Raw genomic sequence first — 24,143 nt, 5'->3', positions numbered from 1 at the left:
AGGTTCGAGCCTACGCCTTACTAAACATGATCGTCCAGTTGGCGTTACGATGTGATGGTCAATCTGACCAATTCGTTTTTACCAATTCGTTGGTAAAAAGGGAAGACCAGAAGTTGGTAGTGTGGCGATGAATAGCTGCTTTCCCTCTAGTCTTGAGTGTAAATTAGGGACAGTTAGCACAGATGGCTCTCGTATTGGTTTGCGCGGAATTATTAAAAGCAGACGAATGAACAAGCGATCCACAAGTCACAGTTTGTACCTGTATATAGATGCTGAAGATTTAACAACCTACGATAGTCATGATGGGATTATCCACTATGATAATAACGGTGTGTTAAGAAATAACAGTAATTATGATTTTCTAACGTGATCGTTGTGTATCTAAATGTTTTAGATGAACTTGTATATTGGCAGGTAAGTCATATGGCAACAGTAACTGTCTGTCAGAGGAAAGGTCGATTTGTTATGAGACTACTTCTAGGAATATTACTTGATCTCCCAATGTATATATTTAATATTGAGTTATCCAACTTAACATTTTACAATAGATGTCTATCAATAATTATTATTAATCGATATTCATGTGTTCGTGTACTCAAAATGTAATTGTAATTTGTATTCTCTTTGTTTAGGGTTAGTTTGCTCGTTATTTTGTAAAGTATCAATGGTCATTAAAAATCGTAGGGCTGGCAAGGGATCTAAACCTGTAATATAGAGGGTAAGAGTCACGATGAGGGTTACATAACACATATTACAACTCAATTATCAGAAGTCTACAGAAAATGAATTTAACTTACTAAGATTGAATAAAAATCGTTTTAATAACTAGAACATTTAGAAACATAATACACATGTATTACGTTTGCAGAATAAGTTGTTTCTCAGATATTGCATATGTACATTAATATACAAACAAAAACAAATAATACTATTGTCTATCGGATGTTCGTCTTCGTATGAACGTACCTTAACAATACATACATACATATACTGATTTACATATTTACTTAGTGTCTAGACTGTTGGTGTTAGATAAGATTTGTTTTTAAAGTGGAAATACTACTTTGACACCACAGATATGATAAATACAGTTACGACCGAATAAATAAATAGTGGTCGGTCGTATATTTAATTAATAATTTAAATATTTATTTAGGCTTTAAACATTATTTGGAAGTGTTCGTTGTGTCTTGTGTTTATTAAAGATCACTGTATGATTTACCTGATTTATTAAAGAATCTATATAATGTTTATTGAAGCATTTTGCGGCTTTGCAAATGTTTCAAATATTGAACAATTATTAGAATTAAGGAAAAATGTGACTTAGATTAAAAAAATATGAAAAATGATTGTATAATGGTGATTTCCTAAGAAGAGAGACATGTTGGAAAATGTTCCTGTTTATGCTCTTCGCGATCAACGCTCTCAAGGTCACAAGAAGAGTTACAAAAGCTTTGTTACAGTTTGTTTGTTTTTTGAATTTCGCACAAAGTTACTCGAAGGCTATCTGTGCTAGCCGTCTCTAATTTAGCAGTGTAAGACTAGAGGGAAGGCAGCTAGTCAATACCATCCACCGCCAACACTTGGGCTACTCTTTTACCAACGAATAGTGGAATTGACCGTCACACTATAACGCCCCCACGGGGCGTTACAGTTGTAAATCAAGAAGCTTTTTAAACAATATTCATAATCTTCATAATATATTTCTATCTTGTGTTGTTGTTGTTGTCTTGAATTAAGCACAAAGCTACACAATGGGCTATCTGTGCTCTGCCCGATTTTTAGCGTTGTAAGTACGCAGACATACCGCTGAGCCAGTGGGAGGCACTATCTTATGTTTAGTACCCCTGTGGTACAGCGTTACGTATACGGATTTATAACTTTAAAATCAGAGGTTCGATTCACCTCGGTGGACACAGCAGATAGACTGATGTGGCTTTGCAATAAGAAAACACACAAACACCTTCTTGTTACTAACGTAACGCATTACTGTTTAAGCTGATAATAAATGACATCGTTTTGTAGCAATTAGCAAGAATCTTTGTAGTAGTAATGAACGCTGAAGTGACTTTCACATTTTGTGGTCGAAGCACAAATAGTTTATCAGCATAACTTGACTATAATTCCATCTCTGTTTGGAAAAGTCATGTTTCTGTTTTTGTTAAGAAATACCCCATTTATACAAATACAACCCATATTGTATTGCTATAGTTAAATGAAATACACAGGTGTATTTTGTTCAAGAAAAAATACATAAAGAGAAATGTAAAATAAAGATCTATAAAAGTTTAACCTTTATATACAACAGATACCTGCAAGTGAACCAAGATATTTATACAACATGAACAGTATACTAAAAATATTTCATATATATATATAAGGCATCAGGGCTAATTACGTTAAGACAGAAAATTGTGAAAAAGACATAATGTAACATGTAACCTACTCACCTTGAACTAGATTTCTGAAATCAAACATAATATCAGTATGATCTCCATTGTACGAATTCACACACAAAGATGATACATTACTACTTTTCATCTGTTGAAATACTTCAACTAAAATGTATGAAGGACTGTTGTCTGTATCACAATCAATCAGTATAACACCAATGAAGAGATATTAATTGGTAGTGATAAACACCAAGAGCCAGTGATAAACAGGAACCACTTGATCTTAGATCCTCTCTACAAGAAAAACATAAAGCAGTTGAATTACTAAATACATTAGATAGAGTTTATCGTTATGATTTGTTAAACAGATTAATCTTATAAGACTTAGAAAGTAAAATAAACAAAGATTACCCAACCATAAGTGAACAGGGATATAGAATGTATGGATAACTAGTGACATTGAGGGTAAATAAATAAATATTTCTAAAACCAGAAAGCGACAAGCCTATTTTCAAATGTATAAAGATGAAATACTAAAAGAAATATCTATTTTGTGTCTGATACAAAACATAGTGATACAATATTGTTTAATCAATATAAAGACTTTCCAAACGGAAAGAAAAAGGTTCGGACAGTAACAAAATATGAGTGTTCAAAGTTTTACAATCACAAATGAGAAAATTTTCAAAGCAGAATGGTGCTTGAAATTCAGTATAAGTTTGTCTTTATAAAGCTAAAACCTGCAAAATTATCATTCTTTATGTATAAATAGTGACTGATTTCCAATCATTATTCCAGGCACTTGTTTAACTTGTTATATAAACAACATCAGACAATCGTTTACCTTGTTACCTGAACAACATCGAACACTCGTTATGCACGCCACTTCAGATATTGGTTCGATTTCTTATATAAGCCATATCGGAAATTGGTTCAAATATGTTATACAAACAACGTCAGGCGTTGGTTCAACTTGTTTATAAACCACAGCAGGCTTTTGTTAACCTTGTTACATAAACCACGTCAAGCGTTGGTTAAACTTCACCAATGTGAAAAAGCTCAGATGTTAATGTCTACATCGTGAACGACACATCAGCAACTGGTGATAAACTTTTAATTTCCCGTTTCATAGAAAGAATGCGCAAAATCACATTTTTAAAAACCCATACAAGTCAACTTTTTAACTCTAAAAACTACGGTTAGCCTATACAGACTCTAAGTATTTAATTTTAATGAATCAAAGTATTGCTTAAGAAAAACTATTATTCTATTCAAACGTTTCTTTTGCCTATGATAATACAAATAAATACAAATACTATAAAAATTATTTAACTAATCAGGTTTCTTAAGAAAAATATATCTTTGATGGGTCATTCTATTGGTCAGTTTGTGTTTTAATGCACAATGTGACGATTTCATATTATCTGTAACTGACAAACTGAAAAGTGTATCGTCCGAAACAACTGTGTAAGTTTCCTAACCTTAAATCACCTGGTTGTTTTATCGCGTGTGACAAGAAATACGAGTTGAACAGGATTGTATCAAACTCTTGTGACTTAAGTTATTATGTGACCTGTCGTAATAAACTTTTGCTGCAACTGGTGTGTTGTATTTGAGAAATAGTCATCATTATTTTCTCTTCTATTTTCACGGTGAATAAATTCACCAAAGAAAACAATGCTGATTCATCATTCTTGTGTTTTGCCTTCCCTCGTTTTTCTCGTCTTATACTGTGGTTGTGATGACACATATTTATGACTTATTTACCAACGCTCTCAAAAACACCGCCTCCCTTTGTGGGCTTGACAGAAAACGATAAAACTACACAGTTTCAAACTTCGTCGGTAAAACGAAATCTTGAACTTGGCCGGTTACAAGAGGGAGAGTGAAACAGGTTACTATACTAGTAATCTCACACTTTGGTAAAGTTAGTGTTTTTGTGATATAAAAAGTGTTTTCCCCATATACCACCGGGTCTGTTCTTACTTCCTCTATCCTCCCTTTGTGTTAGGTATTCTATTTAAAATATCTTCTCAAAATGGCACCTCAACATTTTCGGGACCTAAGAACAGAATCACACCGCGTGTTCCAAGACGTAAGAGAGGTCATTTTAAATTATGATAAATCATGTTTAATTAATGTAGTGTTTGAGTAATGACCATTAACAAAATTTGTAAAAAATTAAAAATTGTTTCTTGCAAATTCTTGTTTAAATTAACGATAGCGAATCCGAGCCGATGAAATAATAACAAAAAAATTGAAATTACCAAAAGAGAAACCTGAGTAAAACTAGTATTCATTTTCAACTCTAAGATGACACATGAGGGTCGGCCTCGTGTTTAAGAAGAGGAATTATATGGTACTTTGGGTTATCACAAAATACCTTATTAGCAGGTTTTAACTAGCTGTAAAGTGAGCGAAACTAATTAAACAACATGCACTCTGCTAACTCTCCAGTTTTGAAGGCCCGGCATGGCCACGTGGTTTATGTACTCAATTCACAATCGAAGTGTCGCGGGTTCGAATCTCCGCGGCTCACCGAGTCTGTTCGCCCTTGCAACCGTCGGAGCGTTATAATATGCCAGTCAATACCACTATTTATTGGGAAAAAGAGTAGCCCAAGAGTAGCCTTCCCTCTAGCCTCAGAATGCTACTTTATGATACTGTTGGGAAAAAGAGTAGCCCAGGAGTAGCTTCAGAATGCTACTTTGAGGATGGATAACGCAAATATCTGTCGTGTAACTTTGCGTGAAATTCCATCACGTTCATCATTTCTGTCAAGTACTCAAACTTTACAAAAGTAACAACAAAATCACATTTTCTATTGTAAGAGTGTTTTATTTATAGCAAAGCCACATGGGGCTATCTGTTGAGCCCACCGAAGGGAATCGAACCCCTAATTTTTAATAATATAAAACGTAAACCAATAAAGTGTTGTTTATATTGTATATACAAACTTTAAACGATTGTTGTTATATATGCAGTGGAACTGATGGTAATAAATTAGTGGAATAGAATTATGAGATAAGGATACTTAGTTAATACTTACTGTAAGTAACTTGTGAAAAATGTCAGAGAGTAATTTTACTGTTTCTTAGTACAGACCACAGAGTACAGTAATAACTATGTTTCAAGGCTCTCAGTAGAGATGGGTGATTGCAACCCTGCATTTTGCAAGTGTTCAAGAAATACAGCTGACACGAAACAAAAAGATGTGGGGTCTTTTCCATAATCCAAGTGTGATTAAATTAATACAGTTTCTAACTTAGCGCCTTATATTTTCGGTTTCTGGGACCTCAGAACGGCAAGTATTGTGTTCAGAACAGCTTTACGCAATTAGATCACCACAAAACACCCCCATTGCACCAAACTTGTACGGAGAAGCTCTCAGAGCGTTAGAGAAATATATTATACTTATCAGGAACTGAAAAATAACGGATGGCTATTCAAATGTTCGACACTCATTAGAGTACGTTTACTGGCTTTCACTCAGTCCACGTGCTTACAAGAAACAGAATATCATATCTGAGAAATTCCTTCTTTTGAAATTCGCTGCAAGTTGTTCTGTTTGTTTTTTCTAACTCAAACTGTGTAAAAAATGCATTTGTGAGGTTTTAAAGTAATAGACGTCTTTTGTGTTATTGTTTCGAGGCTTTCTATATTTAACACAATGATATTAAAATAGTATATATTTTTGAAATACTAAATTATTTAAAGCAGCATCAGAAATAGTTGAAATTAAAAAAAAAAAATTTAAAATCTTATTTCGTTGTAGATTACGTGGAAAAATTTATGGGATGGCAGCCTGAAACCTTAGAGTTAAGAAACTAAACAAGAAAATGGTGATAATTACATGTGTGTGAAAATTCAGAATTGTTACATGATAGGAAACAGTTGTGTAAACATTTGGACTTTTAGAGTTCTATAGAGAAAACATTTGCAAGACGGACAATTAGCTTTTACTTATCACGTGATTTGTTCCCAGGTGTAGAATAAGAATGTTTATGTAGATTAACATATAAAATGAAACAATTTTGATCTCTCTATATATTCAGCAACATATGGAAACTTTCTGATTATGTAGAAGTAATATGTTTGGAAAAGGCCTAGTGACAAAAACAAAATACATGTTTAGCGTCTCTGTCTGATTCATATTTTTACAGGCTTCTCTTCTCACTTTTTGAAAAATATTCCCTTTTTTGAATTGTCGTCTATTTAATCTTACAAAGTCACGCAGAATATAACTGTTTCAAACACGTTCATGTTTTTTCAAATGATCTATAAGAACATTGACCCCCATTAGACATGCTTCAACAAAAGTAGTGGCCCGGCTTGGTTTGTTTGGTTTGGAATTTCTCACAAATCTACTCGAGGGCTATCTGTGCTAGCCATCCCTAATTTAGCAGTGTAAAACAAGAGGGAAGGCATCTAGTCATCACCACCCACCGCCAACTTTTGGGCTACTCTTTTACCAAGGAATAGTTGGATTGTCCGTCACATTATAACGCCCCCACGGCTGAAAGGGCGAGCATGTTTGGCGAGACCGGGATGCGAACCCGTGACCCTCAGGTTACGAGTCGCATGTCTTAACCCACCTGGCCAAGCTCAAGATTTGGCAGTGGGTGATGATGACTAGCTGCATTCCCTTTAGTCTTACACTACTAAATTAGGGACGGCTAGCACAGATAGCCCTCGAGTAGCTTTGTGCGAAATTCCAAAACAAACAAACAGTCACACAGCAAGTTTTGTTTGTTTGTTTGGAATTTCGAAAAAAGCTACTCGAGGGATATTTGTGCTAGCGGTCCCTAACCGTAACATTTTAACGCCCCCACGGGCGAGGATGTTTGGCGCGACGGGGATGCGAACACTCGACCTTCAGATTACGAGTCGCACGCCTTAACCATGCCGGACCCACACAGCAAGTAGCACACATCATCATAAAGGCTTGGTTGAATCTTTGATTTGTAAAACGGGATTGAGTGCTGCTATGTCACGGATCCATAGCTGATAGTGCAGAACGTGTTAACAGCATCAAATCTCGAACGTTAGATCTTCCCGACAGTAATTAACAGGGTAACTAACAATTCAAACAATACAGATTAACTTATACCTTATCTTGTTTATAATTAATTGTAATTTTGTTCAGTTGGGATTACAGTACTCCAGAATTTGTGAAGCATTCATAAAATACGTTAATTTAAACTTTTGTTAATTTATCAGGAGATGGGTAACTCCTCAAAATAATTGTATTGTTTTCAGCTCTGGAAACAGCTCAAAATTATCACTGATTAACTGTCTTTAGATAATAAAAACATAGATCAAAACTGGATGACTATTTTTTTACAAATTTAGCATCAAATTAAACTTACATAATTTTGAACTCATAGACTAATCAATAACACCCACCGCCAACACTTGGGTAACTATAGTAGGATCATCTATGTCTGCCAATCATAAACACTGAGGTCAGTGATGGCAAGTGTAAGAGATTTGAGAAGGTATAGATTCCCCAAATAGGAGAAGAAAGATATCTCTTTCCTGAATGCCTAAAAAGAACTTTTCCTTCCTGTTGTATATGAACAAACAGCTCTTCAAACAAAAACACTCCTTATGGAGCATAATTTTCAACAGCTGAAATATATTATATAGTAAAAACAAATTTATTTCATAAACTTTAGAAAGATTGATTGTGTGACATTATCTGGTAACACTCAAAGTTCTTAGCTACTTATACCCTCCACCACAAAAAGTAATTCCTGAGTATTTCATTCATGTTAAGAGTCTCTCAACAATAACATACTGTAAATCTACATTTATATTATTTAAGTAATATTTAGTTTTGAAATGTAAATGAGTGTGATTAGTTCTTGTTCTTGCATCATTAAAAATGTTGAGGTTTGCCTGCGTGCATAGCTGTTCAAACTGGACACAGACAATCGCTGGGGCAAACACTATCGTCCGCAACATGTATATGACATGTAACAGAAGAGGATACAAAAACAAAATATTCACCGCCTGTACCGCAGATTCACAGTGTGAATACGACAACAATAAATTTAGCCAAGTTATAAATAAAACAAATTACAAATTAACATGTATCCAAAACACTTGAATATAGGTTATGAACACATAAAACACACTTTACTGAGTTCACTCTGATTTGATTGGAAGCAAGGTCTGGAAAAATAAGAAAATTTTAAAGACAATTCAACCGGTGATATATATCTATTTCTCTGGTTTACGTTACACTGCTTTTAATAAAAACACTGCTACCAGATTTTTCAATTTTTTATATCAAACTATCTTCGAGAAGAAGTTTTCTCAGGATATGAAATTAAGTTAATACAAAAAATAGTTCAAAAAGTAATAAATAATCGAGATTACTTTGAGGAATATTCACTCTTATTTTAGTAAATAATATAAAAACCTAGGTTATGTTTATAGTGATTATACAGTGTATTGACAATATACCAATAAATTGTATTCAGAATAATCTGTTACATATTTAATACGGTGTAGTAATATTACACTCGTTTTTTAACGTTAGAAGACAGTTACTATCGCTCAATGGAGAAAACATAATTTTTTACAAACTCTTTAAACTAATACTGAAAGAAAGCATTAGTAGAGTTTGACATTTTTTTCAGTCAATTGTGAAGCTTACACTAACAACAACCTCAGTAACTGAAGTTAGAATTCAACTATTCTATAATAAAATTAAATATAAAGTACTAATAAAAAATCATCTTGAAAAAATAAAGAGTAAAATATGTGTTATTCCATATAATTAATTCGTTTATTTTACGCTTATGATTTTAATTAAATGAATGTGCTCTACAAACAACTGATGTAGTTAACTCCTTCTGACGAACGTTTCAGTAATTATATTTCATTAATCCAGAATTAAAAAAAACTGTCACTTTGGGCTTAATTTTGGTAATGTTGTGTAAATAATAATTTGTAGGTGGATATATTGTAATCAAAATTAACGATGAAACATAAGTTAATCACTCAGACGAAGAAATCTATAGCTTTCGATGAAAATGAACAAATAAACAAAACCTTACTTCAAAAATAACTTAAAATTTATGAACAGTCCCAGATGCTTTTATATAAAACTATGTTTGTTCCTCAATATTTATGTATTTGTTAATAAACTCACCTAATGCCACACTTCTGGTAAACTGATCTAAAGCGCCTTTTGACATGGAATTGGACAGGGTTCTTGCACACTACAAAAATTGATAAAATTGTTATAATATAAAAACTACCAAGATGTCATGTTTTGCTTTAAAAACTACAATAGAGATAACTAAATGTGTCAAGAGATTTCAATTAAGTTTAACTTCTTTCATGTTTGTTATTCTGTTGGCATTTTTCTTGCCAACAGTGAAAGTTCCAAAATATTTTATGATTAAAAACTCGCGATAAATGGGACTGTGATAAAAATCCGGATAAATTAACATGCTATTAAGAAATGAAACAAGACAAATTACAATCTGAAAAGTAATGGAAAAAATGTATCACTCGTTACCACGTTTCAATCAAATCACAATCTATAATTTTTCACTTGCTCTTCCATATTAGACTACTTACTCCCCTTTTGCTGAGAACGTTTGAAATGTTGACAATTGAACCTTTACTTTCAATCAGGTGAGGAACAGCTAAAATCGTCAAATGGTACACAGAACTTGGTAAACATAGAAGAAAAATACTTAGAATGTTTTTAAACTAATCATTAAAGCAACAGATGACTTCACTATCAAAACCAATATGGCGCTAGGTTGCATATCTCTACAGAATATTTTTATTACCGAACTATTTTACAACGATCCTGGAAAGCTTCGAAGCGTTTCTCCTTGTCGAAAATTGCTTATAAATTACTATTTACTATCCATATCCACTAAATCTATCATTTATTTTAGGTAGATTTAATATCGAATTATAACGTAAGATACATATTGCTTTATTTTAATAGAAAAAACAATATTCTAATACATGAAAAGTAACGAAATTTGTACAAAACAAACTAGAGGTTGGAACTTTTAAAATTCAGCCTTACAATATTTTCTTTATCTTTACACATAATATGTGTATAACGTTCTTTCATTTTGTACATATAATGCTCCAAGTATCTGTGTTTGTTTGTTTGTTTGATTCATTGTTCTTTTCATGCTTTTCTGCGCACGTCATATTTCTCACTCGTGAAGGTGCACAAACAACAATTTTATGTTGATATACTCATCTGTCGTCTGCTACCCGAAGCAGTAATTGTATCGTCATCATATATTTAACACGAATAATTTCTTTGCTCACTTGGCACTTTTTCGGTAAGTTTGAGCTAATATTTAATTACAGGCCCAATTAGTTAAAGTTATTAACTATATACCTACTAATTCATCATATATATAATTCAAACACGGAAGAGATACATGAAGAATTAGAATGTTGTATGAGAAAAAACAAACAGTAAAGCCAACCTATAAAATATAAGCATAATGTCTACCATAAAACAGACTATGTAAAAAATAAAAAGGTTTACATTATAATATTTATTATGTAAAATGTGATTAAAATCAAATCAACTGATATATATTATTCTACATTTTTTTTTCTTCCGGATGCTTCAATACCTGGAAACGGATTTTTTCTTTGATACATTATAAAGTAAATATTGCATTTTGTTTATAGTATGTTTTTATTTATTAATTTCAAAATGTGAAAACGGTATCGCATTCATAAAATTATATCAAATAAACATTAAAGCAAATTAAACATAATATAAAAAAAATATTTACGTTTGAAATTTTAATATTCCTGGAGGGATGACGGTGGATGGGGGATAAAACTAGGCTTATCCTGTTCACTGAAACGGACACTCATACGTGTACAATATAATCAAAATATTATCTATAAGGGCCTATTTATCCTTACTAGTAAAGAAAAAATGAAAATCATCGTCTATGAGGAAAGCATGATTTAAAACAGGTTCATGGTTTATTTTTAAAATTAACGCTAAATTTTTTCATAAATAAACAAAATATTTTTCTACCTATCGAAATATGGAACGGGGAAACAGAGAAAGTAAGGTGTTTTTCTTTTCGAAAACTCTGCAACACTGAGTAACACAGCTAGTTTTTATTTAATGTACAATGTTTCATTGTTTTTTTATACAAGTACAATATACCGTCTAGTGGCATAGAAGTATGCCTACAGAATTACAACACTATAAACTGGGTTTGAAACCTGGGATGATTAGAGGACATATCGTTTTTGTGCTTAACTAGAAAGAAATTCTACTATGTGCATACAGTATTGAATACAAATAGTAAATATACACAGTCCACTCTTTGTTTGTCGAATTACATATATGTGTGTGTGTGTCTGTTATGTGTATGTATTCCGTATTTCTCAGTATAACTACTACATGCTAGCTTCCTCACCGAACATTGGTTTTCCACACCAAATCTAGTGTCCCTAAAGAACCATCTTAAGCTGAGTCCAGTGCTACTATTCCAGCATTATTAACCTAAAACAAAAATAACACATTTTAATGTTCCAAGTTTCCTCTTACATTCCTATTATTTTGACCTTTAAGAATGAAAAATTAAAGTCATGTAAAATGTTAACTCTTTCACACAACTTTAGACATTTTGGTTTCTAGTGCTTTGCTAGCTCTTAGGGTTATAACTGAAACTTCTGAAGCTGATTGAGTTTGTTACTACGCAACACTCGCTATGATGATCTCTTCACATGAGGTAATTTCTATTTTCTCCATACCTCTTACTTTTAGTGAGTACAGATCGTTATTATTATATATATATATCTAAGTAAGAATTTCCATAATCTGCAATCACTTAGCCTGGAATCTCTGATCCTTTTGTGTCACTTCAATTAAAAAGAAGTGATTTACAAGTACAGATGAATTTCAGGGTATATTACATTACAGAATGTGTCCTTATTCCTGTTTATTAAAGTATGAAAAGATTTTCATCTCTTCAACGAACGGACTTTCTTTAATATTTAATTGTACCGTTAAACAAGAGATGCTTTGAGTACAGTAGTAAAACACTGGCTATTCCAGAACGATTTGCTCTTTGTGTAACAGAAGAAACCCAAGAACGTCTTGGTACTTTGTAGGTTAAGTAGGAATCGACATTTAGACTGAAAAAAGTAACAGGAGCCACGTTCTAAAGGTTCTACAAAACATAACAAAGGTGACGGAAGGGCAGCTGGTATTGGGTCATACAATTAGGTCGTCGCTTTGGACAATGTATGTGTTCAGTGAAGGAACTCTAACAAAACTTACATTATGGTTATTATTTATAAATAAAACTACCAACTTTACATAAAATACAATATATAATTAGAAAAATGGGACATTTACTCGGACGTAACTATAATACATAAAAAAATCGGTAACTAGAGGCTAAGCATAAATACTCTATCTAAAAACTGTACTAGTTTAGTTTTCTCAATGAGAGTGCTGATCTTTTTATGTGCCTGTTAAAAGATATCTGCTAGGCTTAAACTTTGACTTGTAATAGTAACCCTATGTCATAAAATTTTTACTGCTATTTTGTTCCCGGGCATAAAGTGTTATTTCGCAATTATTTATGCCTAAAGTAGATGGAAAACACCTATATTTCTCTTCAAACTTTACTTTTGTGACCTGGAAGCGTATAACGAAAATATGATGGGAGAATATATCTGGGGGCTGATACGTGAAAGTGATTTACATTACAGTCGCAAATCTCGAAAAACTACTCACTTCTAAACATTTTTGTTCAATTTTGTATAACTTTAGCATAAATACATAAAAATATTGATTCACATGTTGTTTTATTCACACCTTATGTAAATAAAAATGTGCAAAATTGCCAGTTTTTACACAGAAAATAGATTAATTTCTAAATTTCGTTATCCAGGTCACGAGAGCAAATTTTGAAGGGAATAATGGTCATTTTCTGTACTTTTAAAACATAAGCAATTAAGAAGTAACACATACCATCCAGGAAAAAATTTGTGTTACATTGTATCGTGGAACGCTAGCCTTCAAATTTCTAGGTGTTGTACTGAAAAGGAAAGAAGAAAACGTTATAGACGTAATATGTTAATCTATATTTTTTCTAATAACTAAACTCACCAGAATATCCAGTCTTCCGTAGGTGTCAATTGTTGACTTCATAATCCGTTCAATATCTGATTCTATGGTTAAATCACCGACGATACACAAAGGCTACAATACAAAATAAAGTGAACATTTTAAGTTAGAAAACAGGAATAAAAATACTCAGCCGTATGTATCAAACTAAATTTTTGCCTTAAATTACTGTATGATGTAATTTCTGTAACAAAGGAACCCCAAGAACATTATTTCATACTTAAATAATATAAAACACAGCTACATAATAGCTATACAATTTTACCGCTTGTATTGTTATATTAAATGTAGTAAGTTATGAAAACTAAATCAAGAAATAAAATTATTTCAAATAAATCCGATTTGTTTAGAAGCTTATAATAAACTTACACAATGGTTGTCGGTGCTCTTGTCACCACAGGTATTGAAAGATCTGGAGACCATATTATTGGGCGGGGATCATTAAAATAGAATAAAACTCTGGTAATGAATGAATGTTTGAAAAAGAAATAATAATAAGGAGAGTTTCAAGATTATTTGTCCAAAAATTACCATACAGATAGTGAACAAATCAAAGTATTGTTAGTCGTGATATCATGGTAACGTTAAACCAACATTGTTAAAGATCACGTGAAATCACGTTTTGTTGAAGTTAAAATTAATAATTTAAAGTTAACAATCTTTAATAACGTCACGTGGCTCTTTCCGTTTATCTCGGAGGTAGCGTTCGAGAGCTTATACGCTAAAAATCGAGTTTCGATAGTATTGTTTAGGTTTGTGTTTAACATAAAAAAACATTAAGCCATGAAACACCTTATATGCTAATAAAACGTATTTTGCACACATACAAATCAACAACTTTCCGTTTGTAATTTTTGTTGTTTTTTTTCGTTGCTTTATATGCAAGCGTACCAACATCAACAGAATTTACAAACTGTTCACATAAAATAAACATCCGATATACTACTCGGCAGGAGTATGTTACTTGTGTTGTCAACCTCAGTACAGTGTATTTTGTTGGAAGTATAATAGTTAACACAACGTACTGTTATAGGCTCTGCTTGTATTATACATAGTTACCATGCAACGTTATCATAGATAATTAGCGTATTTATAAAGACAAATATTTTAGCAACAAATTCAATCGACGGGATTCAAAGTTTTATGATGAACTCAAGAACGATGACAAAAACATTTAGTTTATGGAATGTACACATTCAATCTCCAGCAAGCTGTGTTAAACATAATGTATTATTAGATACAGATATAAAGTTTACACATTCTATAACATTAATTAGAATACATATTAAAAGCACAAAATAAATTCAGAGACCATAAAATAAACAGAGAATAGAATAATACAACAGACTTAATTGTAGTGAAGATGTGTTCTTATTTATATTTGGGAATTCATTTGAAATAAATAAACTTTATATTATCAAAAATAATTTCATAGGAAGTGATTGATTATTTTTCGCCATCTGGTGTTTACTTAAAGAAGTAGAGATTTAAGTAAAAATAACAATTTTTGAAAACTAAATTATTTACGATTTATTGTGAGTTATTACGTTCCAATTATATTTGGTTACGTTCTAATTATAATTGAGCATTTTAATTATAATGCATGATGTATTAATTGTTATTTATTAAGTTTCAATTACTATAAACTTTTTGTATACTAACCACATTTCACTAGATTTAGACGTTTGGAAATCGAATATTTGAAACTATTAGTAATTTGATTTCTAATGTGCAGGTGTTTTTTTGTCTGATGGTAAACAAACAATCTGAGTCGAAAGTAGTTTAAGTAAACTTGAAAGAATACATTATAGAACCACGATATGAGAATACTTCCATGTGTTTTCTTCGCAGACCCAGAATAATACCGAAGTGGTATCAAATATATATATTTTATTTTGCTACTCAACTAAAGGTCAAACTAAGACAGACTTTCTGATTAGTTTCTACATCCGTGAAACAACAGTTCCAATTTATAAGAACATGTTTTAGCTCAATCAAAAACTAATATCACGTCATTTATAAATTACTAAATGAGCAATATTTGTTATGTAAATATCTCATACATTTTAGGTAGTACATGCTGAAGGGATTTACATATTTTTATAAAAAAGTTCAAGAAAAAACGACCTATGCACTGCATATATATATACATATAGATGTATTAACGAATGTTTCGCTTTTGCGGCTTCATCAGATATAATGTACACAACTGTTTGAATATTAAACATTGATTAAAATAAATATATATATGGATATATGAAGGTAAAGGTTGTTTTCTTCAGATTTTTTATCCAAACATTTCTAATGTATTAAAAACTTTTATGTTATACAATGATTGGTCAAACATGTAGATTATGTATTAAATACTTCTATGGTATCTAGTGTTGGTTACACATTTACAATAGGTATTAAATGCTTCCACGGTATATTATATTTGGTCAAACCTTTAGATTATAACGTGAAATTGCTTCACATTTTTTAGCAGATTATGTCAAATTTTCTTGGTTCCTTCCACTCAGGCCCGGCATGGCCAAGCGCCTTAAGGCATGGGAATCGTAATCTTAGGGTCGCGGGTTCGCATCCGCGTCGCGCCAAATATGCTCGCCCTCTCAGCCGTCGGGGCGTTATAAATGTGACGGTCAATCTCACTATTCGTTCGTAAAAGAGTAGCCCAAGAGTTAGCGGTGGATGGTGATGACTAGCTGCCATCCCTCTAGTCTTACACTGCTAAATTAGGGACGGCTAGCACAGATAGCCCTCGAGTAGCGAAATTCCAAAACAATCCTTCTAGTCAAAGCTAGTCTCGCTTCCAGGCGTGAGAACAACACGGCAGTGGCTCTACCTATTCCTGAACTAGCACCTAAATGTTTAGATATACACTTAAGTATCTTAATTTGTAGAAGAAAAAATAGTTTAAAGCTTTAAACAAACTTGTAAACAATGAACACTTAGTTCATCAATATTAATATGAATGTTGTTTATTTTATAAAACGTTTATTTTGTTACTAGTGTACAGCCCGTGACAAATGACGAGGTAGGTAAAACTCCCCAACCCCACAGCTTACCTTAACCTTACATTTCATACCTTACTGAAATAAACACATTTTGTGAAATAAAGCTTGACCATCTGTGACTCAAACAAAATTTAAATCATTCATGAAACAAATTCATGACGTATTCAATGAATAATAATTTGTAAACATCTTGTAGATTAACAATTCCCAATATATATAAAAGTCAATAAGTTTGTCTGAAGGCGAAACGTTGGTTTAAATAAAAAGGTATTCATTTATATTTATCTTGAGTGAAGTTAGTTTTTCTTAAATTGCATCAGGATTGGTAAGACTGTTCCAAAAATGGCTGTTATGTTACGTTGCGTACAAAAGTATAACCTAATATTGTATTTTGTCTATGTGAAATATATACACATGAGAAATTGAAAATATTTGTTGATTTCTTATTACGAATGTTCAATAAAGAGGTTTATTTTTTATCAAAAATTTTTTGATATAACAGAAAATAACTTAATTCAGAATCGATATATTTACTCCTTCTAGGCTGTGTGATACCATCTTTATTTTCGGTATATTATACCAACACTCAGTTTAGTCACACGGTTTCGCGCCATTATCACCCGCTCACAGAGATCTTGCAACCAGTCACTAAAGTCATAAAAAGCAGAAAATAATTGAATTATTCTATCTAAATAAACGTTTAGATATTGTTTCCTATTATCCAAACGAGACTGTTTGTTTTACAAGAAGAAAAATAGTTTTTCATAGAATTTTACAAATAGGAAAAATAAAAATATATTACATTGATTGTAAAATATTATTGATTAATTGGTAATGGAAAAAGAAATATTTATCAGATGTATAGTTGGAATTGAAAGGGTAAGGGAACATATATGATTTTATTATATAATTGTACAATACTGTGGTTATCGCCACGTTCTGGTCAAGTTTCTTATCCGTAGGTATAGAGGTTGACATCCTATATATTTATACATGTAATCTAGATACAAACAGCAACATACAATTTTATTCACAGGTCCCAACAACGTATGACTCCGTTTTAAAAATGATGGTTTGAGAAAACAAAACAACAACAAAAATACCACACTGCTTTAATTATATTGCGCTAAATATAAATAACCTTCAAACAATAACACAAATGTAATACCTATAGCAGAGAGAAAAACACAATAAACAAATTTTCACACAAATAAAATATTTTTATTAAAAATATGAGCTTCGTTCAATTCAGCGAAATTTTATTTGAAGCACATTTACATATCACATTATTTCATGCAGAATATAGACTTACCAGGAATTAGTGGACTTCAGACTGTTTGTAGATCTCTTTACCTTTACAGTCAGACAAACTGCTGGTTGCTGATTCGTTAATCAGGCAAGCTTCTAGTTATTCATTGGTTGGTTAGGTTCATCCCAGAATGTTTGTCTGTTTTTGAAACTTTCCGTTCGATCTACATCATTCACAAACCAATTGACTGATAAAATATGACTTTGAACTATTTTATTGTGGAATATAAAGTACATAATAGTTATAATTACAACGTTTTCACCAGAATAACCTGGCACCTTGAGAGCTGGTGATCGAAATAACACAAAATGTGGCGGATGGATACATTAATATTTAATAACAAATAAGTTTTAAATTTTACGTAACAGGGAACTTCCTTTAAATATTATCTGTTTTAATATTAATTATTAAGGGTTCAATAGTGTGATTTCAGTTATATCTGTAAATTAATATTTCTTTGTCACCAGTGTAAACTAATCAGGTGTATATAGTTTGTAAATAACACCACCAGGATATGATGCATCTTCATCTGAAGTGAACATAAGCTTGATTCTGTTCTGAGAGATCGACATGCAAGATTTAACTGAGAAAAGTTTAATACTTCTACACTGTTTGTGGTTACATATGACAGTTTTCTGGTCTACCAGCTTTTAATTTGTTTTCAGGTGTATAATAACAGTACATAGAACCTGCAAAATTTAACCAAAACATTCAAGCACTTCTACACAGTCAGATGTTGTTGTATGTGGTAACTTTCTGGTCACATAGATCTATCTACCAGCAAAGCTAGGTTATAATACGTAATTTTATTTTAATAAATAAATATCTTGTACACGAAGCAGGCTAGGATCATATAAAAATACATCAGATACTTGTTATTACTTTCAGTAATCAATCTTTATATATTATTACATAAAATACTACATTTTACATTTAAGGGCCTGGCACGGCCTTGCGCGTTAAGGAGTGCACTTCATAATCTGAGGGTCGCGGGTTCGCGCCCGAGTCGCGCCAAACATGCTCGCCCTCCCAGCCGTGGGGGCGTTATAATGTGACGGTCAATCCCACTATTCGTTGGTAAAAGAGTAGCCCAAGAGTTGGCGGTGGGTGGTGATGACTAGCTGCCTTCCCTCCAGTCTTACACTGCTAAATTAGGGACGGCTAGCACAGATAGCCCTCGAGTAGCTATGTGCGAAATTCCAAAAACCAAACCATTTTACATTTATATTAAATTAATATATTTATTGCAATAAACCTTTTTTAAATACGTGATTTCTTGAATAATACAAAATAATTCTAATCGCACACACCGAAATATATAAGTCAATTTGTCATAGGCCTAACATCAATTACGTCATTATCAATTTGTGTTCGTGTTTTGTGCTAGTTTAACTGGGGCTAAACATTATAGTATGTAATACTAGCAATAAATAAATTGATTATGTTATTTCAAAACTGATAGCTAAACTTTTAAAAAAAACTTTCAACATGATGTTCTACAAAACGTCTATCACAATTAATTTTACATATACCTATTGTGTACGTGCATGAGTATTTTCAGTTCAGATAAAAACTGAGTATTATTATGATATATTACATAATTTAATTAAAAATACTGAATTACGTTAAATATCCTTTAAAAATTATTGATAACAAACCTCTGAATAATTCAATTAAAAATACACGTTTTTATGTATAGATAAGTCACAGTTTGTACCTGTATATAGATGCTGAAGATCCAACAACCTACGATAGTCAGTATGGGATTATCCACTAAGATAATAACAGTGTGTTAAGAAATAACAGTAATTATGATTTTCTAACTTGATCGTTGTGTATCTAAATGTTTTAGATGAACTTGTATATTGGCAGGTAAGTCATATGGCAACAGTAACTGTCTGTCAGAGGAAAGGTCGATTTGTTATGAGACTACTTCTAGGAATATTACTAGATCTCCCAAAGTATATATTAAATATTGAGTTATCCAACTTAACATTTTACAATAGATGTCTATCAATAATTATTATTAATCGAAATTCATATGTTCGTGTACTCAAAATTTAATTGTAATTCTTATTCTCTTTTTTAGGGTTAGTTTGTTCGTTATTTTGTAAAGTATCAATGGTCATTAAAAATCGTAGGGCTGGCAATGTATCTAAACCTGTAATATAAAGGGTAAGAGTCACGATGAGGGTTACATAACATATATTACAACAAAACTATCAGAAGTCTACAGAAAATGAATTTAACTTACTGAGATTGAATAAAAATCGTTTTAATAACAAGAACATTTAGAACCATAATACACATGTATTACGAAATCTTGAACTTGTCCGGTTACAAGAGGGAGAGTGAAACAGGTTACTGTACTATTAATCTCACACTTTGGTAAAGTTAGGGTTTTTAAGATATTAAAAGTGTTTTCCCCATATACCACCGGGTCCGCCCGTACTTCTTATATCCTCCCTTTGTGTTAGGTATTCTATTTAAAATATCTTCTCAAAATAGCACCTCAACATTTTCGGGACCTAAGAACAGAATCACACCGCGTGTTCCAAGACGTAAGAGAGGTCATTTTAAATTATGATAAATCATGTTTAATTAATGTAGTGTTTGAGTAATGACCATTAACAAAATTTGTAAAAAATTAAAAATTGTTTCTTGCAAATTCTTGTTTAAATTAACGATAGCGAATCCGAGCCGATGAAATAATAACAAAAAAATTGAAATTACCAAAAGAGAAACCTGAGTAAAACTATTATTCATTTTCAACTCTAAGATGACACATGAGGGTCGGCCTCGTGTTTAAGAAGAGGAATTATATGGTACTTTGGGTTATCACAAAGTATCTTACTAGCAGGTCTTACCTAACTGTAAACTGAGCGAAACTAATTAAACAACATGCACTCTGCTAACTCTCCAGTTTTGAAGGCCCGGCATGGTCAGGTGGTTAATGTACTCAATTCACAATCGAAGTGTCGCGGGTTCGAATCTCCGCGGCTCACCGAGTCTGTTCGCCCTTGCAGCCGTCGGAGCGTTATAATATGCCAGTCAATACCACTATTTATTGGGAAAAAGAGTAGCCCAAGAGTAGCCTTCCCTCTAGCCTCAGAATGCTACTTTATGATACTGTTGGGAAAAAGAGTAGCCCAAGAGTAGCTTCAGAATGCTACTTTGAGGATGGATAACGCAAATATCTGTCGTGTAACTTTGCGTGAAATTCCATCACGTTCATCATTTCTGTCAAGTACTCAAACTTTACAAAAGTAACAACAAAATCACATTTTCTATTGTAAGAGTGTTTTCTTTATAGCAAAGCCACATGGGGCTATCTGTTGAGCCCACCGAAGGGAATCGAACCCTAATTTTAATAATATAAAACGTAAACCAATAAAGTGTTGTTTATATTGTATATACAAACTTTAAACGATTGTTGTTATATATGCAGTGGAACTGATGGTAATAAATTAGTGGAATAGAATTATGAGATAAGGATACTTAGTTAATACTTACTGTAAGTAACTTGTGAAAAATGTCAGAGAGTAATTTTACTGTTTCTTAGTACAGACCACAGAGTACAGTAATAACTATGTTTCAAGGCTCTCAGTAGAGATGGGTGATTGCAACCCTGCATTTTGCAAGTGTTCAAGAAATACAGCTGGCACGAAACAAAAAGATGTGGGGTCTTTTCCATAATCCAAGTGTGATTAAATTAATACAGTTTCTAACTTAGCGCCTTATATTTTCGGTTTCTGGGTCCTCAGAACGGCAAGTATTGTGTTCAGAACAGCTTTACGCAATTAGATCACCACAAAACACCCCCATTGCACGAAACTTGTTCGGAGAAGCTCTCAGAGAGTTAGAGAAATATATTATACATATCAGGAACTGAAAAATAACGTATGGCTATTCAAATGCTCGACACCTTTAGAGTACGTTTAGTGGCTGTCACCCAGTGCACGTGCTTACAAGAAACAGAATATCATATCATTGAAATTCCTTCTTTTGAAATTCGCTACAAGTTGTTCTGTTTGTTTTTTTTTCTAACTCAGACCGTTTTTGCACTAATTGTATAACTTATGTTATCCATACCATGCGACGTCATGGAAACATATTCCGCTTTTTAATTACCTTTGTATAAAAATTATACAAACGCTCACAGTAGTATCTGAATTATTTACTTCATGTATTGTTATAAGAACTTACAAGAGATTTTTTCATTATTATAAGATATATGAGGCTATAAATAAGTTTGTTAATTATCTGATAGATAATTTAGGTAAAGTATTTTTTTTAACTAAAAGACGGCAACAACCTGTTATTGAAATTTTAACACGCCTATACATCAAATGTGTTAAAACTAAGCTTAATATTAATATTGTTCATTAAACTAACTATAGATTTGTGTGATAATAGAAATCAGAACTAGTGATATAACAAAGCAAATAACTTAGTTGTTTAACAGATAAAGTTACAAACAACAATACAATATTAAAATAAAACTGACTGCACAAGTATGTAAATAAGGCCTAAAGCAGGATATAGGAGACTGAACTGTACAACGACTTTGTTAATTTACCACCATTTAAAATTAAGTCACTAGTTTAGAAATAATTATATTCCTAGCAAACCTCCAAATGGATGGCATTTTAGTGTTAATTACCAGAGAATTAAAGTTTCATGTTCACCTTCTCCTTCTTGTTATTTTTTAGTGTAAAGCTACACATTAGGCTTTCTGAACATTGTCTACTGACTTAGGGTTACGTAATGTACCGTATTTCACAAGTAAAAAACACGACACTGACACATTACGACACTTCTCACAAATTCAAAATTAAGATAAATATTATAAACACATGTGAATTAAACCAATAAACATTGATTACTAATAGTTATTAACCGGTATATAACGTAATTTGTATTTTTAAATAGAGTTATGTAAACGTTTCTTTTAATAAATATCAATGGACATCAAATGTAATTCAACACTTCTAAAAAGGAATATATTAATGTTCATTATAATAATTAACAACCAGTATCTAACATAATTTCGTTTTTTTTTATTTGGGGTTATATAAATGCTCATTATTTATAATTAATAACAAACATCTGAAGTAATATTTTATTTTTTAAGTTGGGTTATATAAATTTTCATTATTGATAATTGATGAAATATATCTAATGATTTTTGTTTAAAATATATTGCAGAGATATTATCTCTTTCCAATACAAGCTGGGTGAGTGAAAACTATTCATTTATTTTCATGGCTTTGAACTTGTGTAGCTTTAAAATGATAGAATATATGTTATCATTTTCCTATTTAAAGCAAAACCTAAAATCATATTTTAACAGGGCATGAATAATATTTTATAGCCATTCACTTATTTAAAGTATAAAAATAGGAAAAACAAGAATAAGTTAATGATATAACAATACACTACTTTTCTGTATCATGATTTTACTTGAGTGTTTTAAAACAAACAAATGATACAAAATAATTTTGTTGACAGACAATTTATTTGTTTGAATTTCGCGCAAAGATACATGAGGGCTACATGCACTAGCCGTCTCTAATTTAGCAGTGTAAAACTAAAGGGAATGCAACTTGTTATCACCACCCAACGCCAACTTTTGGAATACATTTTTACTGACGAATAGTGGAATTGACCAACACATATATCGCCCCACGTCTGAAAGGGCGAGCATGTTTGGTAATTTTTAGATTACGAATCGAACACCTTAATCCACTTGGCCATGCCGGGCCTAACAAACAGTAGCTCTGCCAGTGTTGAATTTTTTGACCTAGAGTCGTGTATTTATTTTTAATGTTATAGTTAAATAAAAGTCGGGACAGTTGTAAATGTTAATTATTTTCTTGTTCTACAAAATTGTATTGTGGGCGAAAAAGCCAAATACATAAAAAACAAAATCCATTAAAATCCATTTATTATTTTTTTCATATTACATTTGCACTGTGTTAGTTTTGACAAATAAATTTGAATAAATAACAATAGAACCAAGTTCTTAAAGGGAGGGGGGATATATTCATCAAACTGGGCCCTGACGGTTAGTGTTAAGTGTAAGGTCTCGTAACACAGCAGCCAAAATTCAGACAGTTCATTATGCACCTTTAGGCTTAATAACAAATTAACAAATTTTTCCGAATTTCTACATTAGTTCATTTCTTATTTGATAATTATATTATTTTTACTTTAAGTTTTAGTCTATTCTTCCAATAAAGAGTTAAAATTAAAATTATTTC

At 31.9% G+C, this 24,143-nt stretch overlaps 1 long non-coding RNA gene across 1 annotated transcript; it reads right to left on the bottom strand.

Moving 5' to 3' along the window:
* Positions 1-1,328: 1,328 nt before the first annotated feature.
* LOC143258241 (uncharacterized) lies at positions 1,329-18,034 on the bottom strand. The gene is made up of 5 exons (XR_013032220.1): positions 17,884-18,034; positions 13,540-13,632; positions 11,837-11,922; positions 9,556-9,625; positions 1,329-2,687 (listed from the first exon to the last, which is right to left on the bottom strand). It is a non-coding gene; the product is annotated as an uncharacterized LOC143258241 (long non-coding RNA).
* Positions 18,035-24,143: the final 6,109 nt, after the last annotated feature.

Source organism: Tachypleus tridentatus, chromosome 7 (assembly GCF_004210375.1).
Source record: "Tachypleus tridentatus isolate NWPU-2018 chromosome 7, ASM421037v1, whole genome shotgun sequence".
Taxonomy (NCBI): domain Eukaryota; kingdom Metazoa; phylum Arthropoda; class Merostomata; order Xiphosura; family Limulidae; genus Tachypleus; species Tachypleus tridentatus.
Note: the sequence above shows the minus strand (reverse complement) of the source record. Positions and strands in the feature narration are given on the sequence as shown.